Source organism: Pogona vitticeps, chromosome 7 (genome assembly GCF_051106095.1).
Source record: "Pogona vitticeps strain Pit_001003342236 chromosome 7, PviZW2.1, whole genome shotgun sequence".
NCBI classification, from domain to species: Eukaryota; Metazoa; Chordata; class Lepidosauria; order Squamata; family Agamidae; genus Pogona; species Pogona vitticeps.
In genome coordinates this window covers 17827644-17837441 of record NC_135789.1, presented here as the reverse complement: position 1 = coordinate 17837441, position 9798 = coordinate 17827644, and the positions used below count along the sequence as shown (strand labels likewise).

General features: G+C 48.0%; 1 long non-coding RNA gene across 2 annotated transcripts; it reads left to right on the top strand.

The window, feature by feature from the left end:
* The first annotated feature begins 2987 nt into the window (after positions 1 to 2987).
* On the top strand, positions 2988 to 9467 carry LOC140701797 (uncharacterized). Of its 2 annotated transcripts, none has more exons than XR_013537932.1 (2): positions 2988 to 3261; positions 8984 to 9467. It is a non-coding gene; the product is annotated as an uncharacterized LOC140701797 (long non-coding RNA). The 2 variants fall into 2 exon arrangements; XR_012080776.2 differs by lacking the exon at positions 2988 to 3261 and adding an exon at positions 6699 to 8153.
* Positions 9468 to 9798: the final 331 nt, after the last annotated feature.

Genomic DNA, 9798 nt, shown 5'->3' with positions numbered 1-9798 from the left:
TCCTGCTTCTCACTCCTTCTCTGTCTTGTGGCTACTTGGTGGTGGATCCAGAATAAATGTCTGACAGCCCGGTTGCCCGCAGGGGCAGTTTTCTCCCAAAATGGCGAAGCAATTACGCCTGCCTCTCGGAGTTAATTACTTTCCTCCTCTCCTCGTGGCTGGGGTTCTTCATTTTGGAGAATCGCCCACGATGTTGGCCCATCAGGGCTGGAAAAATTACCTCTCTCCCGAACGGCAAGCTGAGCGCAAACTGGTAATTTCCTGCCTTGGAGGAAGAACAATGCAGCAAAACAGGGGAGGGCGAGGAGAGTGTCGGGCTGGGTGATATCCCAAGATGATGGGGAGGTTTTGAAGATTCGAGAGGGAGCTCTCGGAGGCCGTGGCCTGCCGGCGTTTGCAGTGGTACCATTTACATCCCACCTTCTTCCCTTAGGATCTGTAGGAACATCTGGGGAAAACTTGGCAAAAACCTCAGAGAATCGTCCCCAGACAAGGGAAACCATCTGTTGGCCAAGAGTTTGACTCTGTGTGAAAGAGGTTCCTGTGTTCTGGCTCAAGCCACAACCATGAGGACTAGAAGCTTAGATAAAAGACTAGGGGGTGTGCCGTTTTTGGATACCAACTCCCAGAACTCTCCAAGATCTGCCCAGGCAGAATACTGTACTAGACCCCAACCTTTTGCTCACCCGGGGAACGGCGTGTTTCTTGAGGCTCTGTCATCTCCTCCCGCTTGTGCTTCCTGTGGTTGGTGTTTGAAAAAGAGAAAGCAGCCACCATGCTTCCTGGGAGTTATATTGTCACTGGCCGTTAGGATGCATAAGAGGCACATCTCAAAGAACTGCAACTCCCAGGAAACAATGGTGGAACTTTCCTTTTTTTAAAAAAAACACACAACTGCATGAATGCTAGAGTTGGGTAAAAGTCATAGGGAACTCTGCAAATTAGGAGAAAGATGCATGGAAGGCGGAAAGAGAACCCGACACCTCGCAATTTGATAGAAAATATGAACAGCTAGAAAATCCAGGTGGGGTTCCGAAAAAGGTAACAATTTTTGTTGATTTTGTTGTTAAGTGCCAGCAGGCTGCCTCTGACTTACGGCAACTCTGTGAACGAGCCATCAAAATGTCTCGTCCTCCACTGCCCTGCTCAGCTCTTGAAAACTCAAAAGTTGTTTCCTTTAGGAAGTTTGTCCATCTCGTGTTGTGGCTTCCTCTTTTCCTGCTGCCTTCCACTTTCCCCAGCATGATGGTCTTTTTTCCAGGAAATCCTGTCTTCTCATGAGGTGCCCAAAGCAGGTCAGCCTCTGTGCTTCAACCTTTTGGCCTCCGGAGACAGTTCAGGCTTGAACTAGGACCCACTTGTTCATTCTTCTGGCCGTCCAGGGTTATCCACAAAGCTCTCCTCCAGCACCACCTTTCAAACAGATCATTTTCCTCCCCGGTCAGCATCCTTCACTGTCCAGCCTTCACACCCATCCAGGGTGATCAGAAACAGAAGAGTGTGGATGATCTCAGTCTTGCTCTCCAGGGAGAAACATCCTTAACCCTGGAGGATCTTCTCTGATTCCTTCATGGCTGCACTTCCAAGTTTCCGTCGTGTGTGTGTGAGTGAACATTATGTTGGAAATGTTTGGAGAGGAACCCCCAGAGGGTGGCAAAAGTTACTCCAGGGCTTGTGACCTATTTTGGCCACAAAATTCACCCAGATGCAAGGAGGTCTTCTGGCCACAACGTGGTTGTGTGTTGCCTCTTTGTGAGCGTGAGGCGAGGACCCGTCTGCTCCCCCGGCCCATCGAGCTGGGATCCATCTGCTCAAACGCTCCCGGAGCCCCCCACAGTCTTCCTCCCTGCGTCAGGCGGTGGACTGACTGCCGACGGAAGAGAAAGACGCCCCAGATGGCAGCCCCTGCTTTTTCTTCGGCTCGGCCATGTTTATATAATTGTGGGATTCTCTTGAAATGTGCAGTGGATTGGAGCTGACAGATTAAGTGGCTTTTCGCTCCTCTGGGACCCCGTGGGCCGCGATCAAAGCTGAGGGACGGCACAGTTTTGGCGATATCTTGGGATTTAGCTGAATCCCAAGCTTTGATGTATTGTCCTTTCCAACACACACACACATTTCCTTTGGAAATAAAAGGAGCGGAGAGGAGAACACAATGACTAGAGAACCAGTTCCTGGAAATGAAGCATTCCCTGTTCCTTTCTAAATATTCCCCCAATAGTTATTTCCATCAGTCAAGGAACTGGGGTGTTAACCTCTTCTGCTTGAATATTCATTGCTCAGGGGGTGCTGTGGTACTGGTGTCTCGATGGTGCGTGTGTTAAGTGGGTCTTTCCAGTAATCACTTCAGCTTGAACGTTCCTCTTCCCTTCTCAGCGTCTTTACCTTTCACACTGCGTCTTTTCTCTTTACTTTGTAATTCCCACATTTTCTTTCTTTTCTTTTCTTTTTAGAAGTTGGTATATGAGCTGCCCTGCAAGCTTTCCAACTGTGGAATGGGATGGAAATGCTGTAAAGAAATGGTATGACTTTTCCCTTTTAGAATAAAACGACGGATGAGTCTAAGACAGTGATAAATTTTGAAACGCGGGTGCTGTTTCTAACAGTTCCTTTGACCGTGCCCCACTCCGGAAAGCCACCAAATACCTGTGAAGATCTGCTTTTTTTTTTTTTAAAAAAAAGCATGTTCTAGCTGTGTTCATCTCCATCAGGGAGCAGGTCTTTTGCAAACGAAATGACTCTTTCATGGCCCACTCCAAAACATTCGGCCTGACAACGCTGCAGCGTTGACGTGGTACAACTGGAGCATTGGGTGCCGTTCCACCGATGTATGTAACATTTGGAGATCCAGTTGATCTCAAAGAGAAGAATAAACTTGTCAAAATAAGAGACAGATAGATTCAGAAGGCTGCACCATCGATGTGTGTGTGTGTGTTTAGTCGTTTAGTCGTGTCCGACTCTTCGTGACCCCATGGACCAGAGCACGATTTTTGCAAATCGTGGCAAGCTGAAATAATTTGCAATCCTCCCCCTCCTTGCTGCAGGACCGAATCCATCCGAACATTCACTTCGCTTCAGTGTGGCATCCGGCAAATCCGCTTTGATCCTAACTTGGGTCAGAATGAGGCCAGTGTCGTTGGGAATGTGTGATTTAGCTCAAGTCAGGTCCACAGCTTTTTTGGTCACCCTTCGAGCCAGAGGGGAGGAGGGAACGCTGATTGGAAATGGCAGCCCCCTGTTCCAGAAATGGCCAGGTTGAAGGTACGTCCTTTACAGCTCATCTCCTCCAGGTCTGGTTGAATGACAAACCCCAGCAGCCTTTGCCTGGAAGAGCCAGGGCTGAGCCATCCGGGGCCACGCTTTCCAGCAGGAGTAGAAACCAAAGAATTATGTAAGGCTGCAGACGTCTCCTTGGGAAGGAAATGGCCGAGGGCAAGGTCGGCCCAGCCAGGCACCTGATGGCCGGCTTTCCTGGCTGAGACAATAGTAGGAGGCTTCGCCGCCTCTCTCCCGCCGCAGTGCGCTCTCCGGGGTCCTGACGGAGCCATGCCTTACCTGGCGTAATCCTGCCCTGCTTTGACTCCTCTCCCCTGACGTGACTTCCATTCACCTGACGTGACTCTGACATGGTTCGGACCGAGTGGTAAAAGGAGCTGTCTCGCCGTCCTTTCCTCCCGAGGGCCCCGGGAGATGATTTTGCTGCTTTTGAGAGCCTGGATGTGGGGTGAGAAAAGGAGCTTGAGAAAAGGAGGAGGGGGAGGATAATGGCAAGGCGGCGCGAGCAGAGAGAGAGACGGGGGTAGCCGTCACGAAGCGCACAGTACAGGCGAGTGTCAAGTGGGAATGAGCAGCTCCGAAATCTCTTGAAATGCTTAGAATCAGAGAATCAAAGAATCAATCAAAGAAACGGAGTTGGGAGGGGCCCCTAAAGCCATCCGGTCCGACCCCCTGCTCAAGGCTGGAATCCAACTCAGAGATATAGTTGTCCAGTTTTCCTTTGAGGGCCTCCAGCGTTGGAGCGCTCACCACTTCCTGAGAATCATGGGCCCCGTTGTCGTACTGCTCAAACAGCTGAGAAGTTTTTCCTGAGATTCAGCCACATTCTGGCTTCCTGGAGCTTGAGCCCACAATGACGTGTCCAAATCAAACGAGAGCCAACAAGATGCTTGGACTGCCTCTCCCATAATCCCTCATCAAGATGGCTAAGGCTGATGGGAGCAGTAGCCCAAGGACAACCCAGAGGTTGCTCACCCCTAGGTTAAGGCCAGAGACATTTTCTCGAATTTTCTTCCCTGACAAGAGTTGATCCTTGCCTTTGGGAAGCCAAGACTTTGCTCGGTCTTATCGATTCAGTGGGCCTTCTCCAGTTGGGGATTAACCATCGGGCTTAACTCTCTGTATCCTGGCGGATTAGCAAGGATTCCAGTCCCGACGTCTTCTCTTTTCCTACCCTCTCCTCTCAATGTTTCGAAAGCTGTCCAGATCAGCCTTATAGCTTAATAGAAATGTGTTTGGCCCATCCCTCCCGGAGCTAGAAGGGCCGATCAGAGAGAGTATGTGAGAGAAAGTCTAAGTAAATCCAGCAAGAGGTTTTGCTTCGACTCTAATGAGTCTCTCTGGGTTTTCCGACTCCGATAATCTTACGGCGCTAATGACGGACTGAAGAGACCCCCGTCGCCATCCTTATCTTTCCAGCAGGCACGTCAGCTCATTGATTTGATGCTGCCCTGATTCATAGATTTCTTATTTGTTATCCCATTCTGGGTCAATCAAAGGGAGGATGCGTTGTGTTGATGGAGTAGCCCTGCTCGGAGTTGTGAGTGACAGCGGGAGAGAAGGGAGGGGGTGGCGGGAAGGGGAAGATTAAGCCTCCCGTTACAGTAGGTTCCAGGCTAAGAAGGTTGCTCATTGTCCTTCCCGCCGAGCAAACACAGAGCGCAGCTGGGTTGGGCAAGGACTTCCTTGGAAGGGCAGCACAGCCGAACTGCAGGATTGGGCTCTTTGCTTTCCAGCACCTTCTGAGAAGGTCCTCTTTTCAGCCCTTGAACGCCTCCCACCCCCAAAAGACAGAAGCTCGATTTGCAGGTATCTTAGGAACACGTAAAACGGCCTTGGCTGGGGATTCGTTCCGGTTTTTTAGTCCGAACTTGGATTATCTCCTGTAAAGCTCAGAATATAACACAGAAGTTTTTTTACTCATGGTGACCTCAGCCTTCTCCACTTATGTCCCCTCAGTGGCTGCTGAGGATCCGCTTTTGGATTTCTTGGACTACAGATCCCATAAACCCCCCAAACCCCTCCCCCCCATTCTGGGAGCTTTGCTGGACCTAAACGCACTGCAGATCCTTCTACCTGTGGCTCACCTGGGAGACAAGGCCTGAACGGGAAGGGTTTGAGGGCAAGCTCCACCCGAGCTTCCTGTTCCTGCCCCAGTGCTAGCTGGGAGATTTCTTTCTGAACAAGGAGCTAGACAAAAAGGGTGGGGACGAAGATGCCTTTGTTAAAAAATGAGGAACCCGAAAAAGAGAGAGGAAGAGGAAGAGGAAGAAAGATAACAAGCCTTCATCCAGTATCTCAAAATAGGTTTGAAAACATAAAAGTATCAAACACCAGGTAATCAAAACCCTTTACTTGGGTAGGAGAATTTGCCAGATTAATTTCCTCTAATGTTTGGGATTTTGCCCAAAAATTATGGGATATTCCTTTTTTTCTTCTTCTTTAAAAAGCAGCTGAGCAAAATTCCGACCAGATGCAAATGTAGAGTTTCGGTAGCCAAGAAGAAGAGGGCAACTTATTTGAACCTCTTGGATGACTTCCGTTACAGCTCCCAGGCAAACCTTTCTAACGTTTTAAGGGAATGATCCTGGAAAATTGAAACCCGAGGAGCATGCTGTGTTCTCCACGCCCTTCCCCTTCCTAATATGGCGTCTTTCTGGCGTTCCCGCTGCTTTTTAAAAACCCACCTCCCCCATTACTTTTGATCTGTGGGATTTTCAGGCTTGAAATAATGAACACCACCTGGGTGTCTAATTGTCTATACGAGCTGGCTGCCCTAATTTGGAATTAAATTGTGCTTCCATTAAGGCTTTCATCTGAGGAATCTCAAAGTGCTTCACAAGCATTAATTAATTTTGCTTTTTGGGACGTGGGCGAACCCCCTCCCCTTCCCGGTTATATAAATGAACAGAAATGTGTGTAAGTGTGGTGATGGTCCCCTTCATCAGTCTCTCTTTGCTCCTCCCCCTCGCAACCACAATTTATCATCATCTTAGAATGGCAGAACTTGAGGCGACCCTATAGATCATCTTGTCAAGGAGGCCCCGTGTGGGGGATTCGAACTCACAACCTCTGGCTCCTCAGCCAGAAACCTAAACCTAGAGTGCTTGTTCTGAGCAGATAGCGGGGTATAAATAAAATAAAATAAATAAATAAATGAACCACACAGCTATCCAGCAGTTCTTCCATTTAAAGTTTGGCTTTATTTTTAAAGGCAAGTAAGATGGCACTCATTTCTCCTGAGTTTTATGTTGGGATTTTGAAAGAAGACTGAGTGATGTGTTTACTTGTCTGAGCTGCTCCATCCGGTCCCTCTCAGTTTGTTTCCGAGCCATTTATTTTTTGTAGAATCATAGAATCAAAGCAGATCAGACAGAGGGTTGTCTAAAAAAATGTTCTTGAAGGCCTCCAACGTTGGAGAGCTCGCCACCTCCCGAGGTCATGCGTCCCGTTGTTGTACTGCTCCAATGGTTAAGAAGTTTTTCCTGCTCAGACGTGCAGATGACACAAAACTGGGTGGAATAGCTTGCACCCTGGAAGACAGAAACAAAATTCAAAATGACCTTGATAGGATGGAGCCCTGGGCTGAAAACAACGGAATGAAACTCAACGGGGATAAGTGCAAACTCCTGCACCTCGGAAAAAGAAACCAAACACACAGTTACAAGATGGGGGCTACCTGGCTCAGCAATACTGCGAGCGAGAAGGATTGTGGCAGAAAATGAGCCAGCAGTGTGATGTGGCTACAAAAAAGGCAGATGCTATTTTAGGCTGCATTAACAGAAGTATAATCCCCAAATCCCATGAGGGACCAGTCCCCCTTTATTCAGCACTGGTTAGGCCTGCTCTTGAGTCCTCTCTCCAGTTCTGGACACCACACTTGAAGGATGGCAGCAAACCAGAGCAAGTTCAGAGGATATCGACCGGGAGGATCAGGGAGCTGGAAACCAAGCCCTTGGAGGACAAATTGAAATAACTTGGCATGTTTAGCCTTGAGAAAAGAAGACGGAGGGGAGAGATCAGAGCCCTTTTCAAAAACCTGAAAGGCTGTCGTACAGAGGAGGGGCAAGATCTGTTTTCGATCATCCCAGAATGCAGGGCATGCCAGCATGGGCTCAAGTAACAGGAAGCCAAATTTAGGCGGAATATCAGAAAAAAAATTCTTAACTGTTAGAGCAGTACAACAAGGGGACCCATGACCTCAGGAGGTGGTGAGTGCTCCAGCGCTGGAGACGTTCAAGAGAAACTTAGACCACCACATAGCAGACATCTTCTGATTTATATTCCTGCACTGAGCAGCAGGTTGGACTGAATGGCCTTACAGGCCCCTTTCAACTTCATGATTCTATAATTCTATGATCCTCAACAAGCCGATTGCCATCCTGGATGTCAGAGACATAACACAAAAGGAAAGAGGGGTGCGGTGGGAATAGGAACACTAGCAAACTGAAGGCATGGTACTTAAAGATCTTCTAAGAAAGGTAGGATGGAAAAACTTAAAGAAGAAGAGGATCTTCTTAAATATGGTATTATTCTGATTGAAGGCACCATGCTCTCCTGTCTCTGACTCTGCTGTATCCCAGTGGGATGGCTGTTGATAAATATCTGGCTGCGGAGCCAGAGGTTGCCAGTTCAAATCCCCCATGGTGCCTCTTTGACTAGGGCTGGATGTGATGATCTATAGGGTCCCTTCCAGCATTGCCTTTCTAAGATTATAATTCTAGGATTATAATCGTTGATGGAGAAGAAAGAAAGAGCTGAATGGCGCTGGTGTCTCAGCAGCGTTGATGGCACAGTCTGGAGAGAATCTCAAGGCTAAAGTGTGGGCCTACCAATGGCCAGAAACAGTTTCAACACCCGCTTTTGGAGAAACAAAGGTGCGCTCTGTCCCTGTCCCTTTAAAGTTTCCTGCTGGGTAGGAAGAGGCAGAGCCTGAGAGGAGAAACCATGGCCAAGAGATATAGTACATAAAAAGGCTCAGTTGGACCCCAGGTCTTTGCTGGAGCAACATCTGTGCTCGGACCTCTCCAAGGTGCTGAACTGCCTGGCCCACCTTCAATGCAGGCTTCTTTACTGCCGCCACCTTGTCCTAGCAGCTCATCTCGTTTTTTTCCACAGCTGAAACGTGGAGGAACTGGGGTTCTTGCTTGCAAGGAGTGCCTACCTGTGAGCAGGGACATTGTTTCTGCAGGAGTGTTCCCCCCCCCCGTAGAACTCAACAAGAGAGATGATGTGTTGACGATCCACAAGTCAGTAAGTAGGGCTTTTAAGTTTGTGAGAAGGAGTTGTCAGGGGAGCCTGGCCTGGCCCGGGCAATTCGAGAGAAGTCCATCGCAGTAAGTCAACATCACAGGCTGTTCAGGGACAGGACACATTGGAGAGAATGAATGCCCATTTAGGGAAGTACTGTATTTACCAGCGCTTTCTTTCTTTCTTTTTTTTTTTTAACAAATAACGTAAAGTACCTCAAGCTGAGGTGATATATTTGGGCATTGTGGCTGAGTCACGGTTAATTGGATTTAAAAGCAGGCATTACATCTGTGTTGTTAGGGCCAGTGCATTACAGGAGGGCTGGGAAAGGGTGTGTGTGGAGAAGGCGTGTATGTGTGTGTGTGTGTGTGTGTGTGTGTGTGTGTGTGTGTGAGAGAGAGAGAGAGAGAGAGAGAGAGAGAGAGAGACATTTTCAAACATTCTTTCTCAATTCCAGGGTGAGCTAAATTCTTCCTGCTGTGACAATGTCATTCAGACGGCATCTGGAGAGGGGCAGATTGTTTAAGAAATTTGCGGAGCTCAAAAGAGATCTAGGGACTAGATAAGAGGAAGTTGGGGAACCCTTGGAGTATGAATCCCATCATTACAGAACTTGGTGGCTCTGGCTGGGGATGATAGGGACTGGAGTCCATCTGTGCCTGGAAGATATAGGACAACCTTTCATAGGACAGCCCTTGCCGACATGCCATTTGCAGTTCAAGACTACAATTCCCATTAAATTTCTGCAATTTAAGTTGTGTGAATATATTTTGAATTCCAGACTGTTTCCCTTTGTAACATTTGTTTTTATTTTTGATTGATTTGTAGCTTCTCGAGGAGGATGCAAATCCTCATTTTTCTCTGACTTCCAGGCTGATTGTGTGGTTTTGTTCAGTGAGTTTTGTTGTTGATGAACCCTAAATTAAATGGTGCATTTGGGAGACCTGTTTTCGTGCATTTCTGTGCAAACTTTTAACAGCCAACTGCTTGCATTATTGCTTAAACAGGAGAAGCCTTGGATGGGTTGCTTGTATGTTTTTCAGCAGCCAGCCCATCCCTCTGTGCTTGCTGTGGCGGTGCACCTTTTTCTCTGACTGGGAAAATCTGTTACAGACTTTTTGTACACACTGCAGAAGCCCAAGTAAGGCAGGAGGTGAGGAACTAAGAATGTAATAAATACTCTCTAACGTTCTTGATGGAAGAGTGTCGAAAACTGAGCAACCACAGTGAGAGTTTTTTTCACTCCTATGTGGGAGTGAAAAGACCCGTCCT